Below are 1464 nucleotides of genomic sequence, written 5' to 3'. Positions count from 1 at the left end.
AGAGTAGAGGAGTTGTTCTGTTGGCTGTTGTATTTGTAGCAGTTTTGCGGTTTTACACTTCAAGTATTCTTTTTTATATCTATGACGCAGGGTTGCAGTCAGCACCTCTCCTTCGGTCCTTTGAAGGAATTTTGCAGCTGGGGACTGGAAAAGTTTTCCCCATTCCGTCCCCTGGGACAGACAAAATTGATATGTAAAGATATAAAAAAACTAAAACCCATGTGTTCTTCTTCACCAAAACAGGTGCCATTGATCAGCTTAGTCTACAAGCAAAATGCAGGAAATAGTGTTTCAGAGGGTCTGGATTTAAAAATTTTCTGGGACCCAGACCCCCTAGAAATGACGCGCAACGTCACGCCATGCCTTTGGTGCTTGATAGGATTCCCATTGAAATCAAGGGGACTGAAAATGATTTCAGGCTGGCTACAACCCTACTAAGACGTTATATCTGTATACTGTAAATGCAAAAATGTTCGCGGTGGATTAATGTTCGCTGTTTTCCTGGTGACCACTTCACCTTGAACTTAAAACCACCGCGAACATTTTTCTATAATGGTATTAGACTGTCCTTTTTCCCGCTACCTCGAAATTAAATCCCGACAAACTTAAATGCATTTACAGTATTTCAGTATCTCAAATCATTCACAGCTAGGTGGTTCTGTCAAATTGATAGAAAGTGTATGATGAAAGACTGAGAATTCAAAATCCATTCTTTTCAAAATGATGGAAAATCTGGTCAATGATGGGTAAGATAAAACCACCTAGATCAGACCAAGAAGGTTAAAATACCTCCTTGATAAAAAAAATAATGTTTTGGCCATGGGAACCAGCCAAGGCTGTGCTAATTACCTTATGCAAAGTCAGGCATACAGCTGTGAACTACCCCAGCCAAAGCTTCCTTTGTTTAACACTTTCTTTGATGCTGGGTGGTAATGAGATTATGAGATTATAATCTAAATCCCTCTAGGCTTCATGTAAATGAGCTTGTCTCTTGCACAACTACAAAAACGTACAAGTATGAATTTGTCCCCAAGGGTCTGTGGACAAACAGTTTCACTTTGAGCTAGTTTGAACATCTCATTCAATCTTCAAACAAAAAGTTTAAAACAAACACTGAGTCTGTACATGAAAATTTTAACAGGTGTAAGTTACTCGTAGAAGTAGAGAAGTAGAGCAGAGAGCCATTCATTTTGTCAAAACAAGGAGGTTAAAAAAAGTGATTTTTTAACCTCCTTGGTCAAAACAATAATTTTACAACATAACAGCTTGGACTTACCAAGGAGGTTATACCATGTGAATTCTTCCACCACTACTTCATCAAGTTCATGCTGTGGTCAAGACGTTCAGGTCCATGTGTGCAGTCCGCTCTGCCATCTACAGATAAAGCAAAATTGAGAAACAGGTACTTATATAAACCACCTTTAATCAAGGTGGTTAAAATCTTTGTAACCTCATCAAACAGTC

At 38.7% G+C, this 1464-nt stretch overlaps 1 long non-coding RNA gene across 1 annotated transcript in view; it reads right to left on the bottom strand.

Moving 5' to 3' along the window:
- LOC118408487 overlaps positions 1-1370 on the bottom strand; it is a 3795-nt gene extending 2425 nt beyond the window's left edge. The window contains exon 1 of the long non-coding RNA XR_004830306.1: positions 1277-1370. This is a non-coding gene — a long non-coding RNA (uncharacterized LOC118408487). The remainder of the gene's footprint in view (positions 1-1276) is intronic.
- Positions 1371-1464: the final 94 nt, after the last annotated feature.

Source organism: Branchiostoma floridae, unplaced genomic scaffold, assembly GCF_000003815.2.
Source record: "Branchiostoma floridae strain S238N-H82 unplaced genomic scaffold, Bfl_VNyyK Sc7u5tJ_1593, whole genome shotgun sequence".
NCBI classification, from domain to species: Eukaryota; Metazoa; Chordata; class Leptocardii; order Amphioxiformes; family Branchiostomatidae; genus Branchiostoma; species Branchiostoma floridae.
Note: the sequence above shows the minus strand (reverse complement) of the source record. Positions and strands in the feature narration are given on the sequence as shown.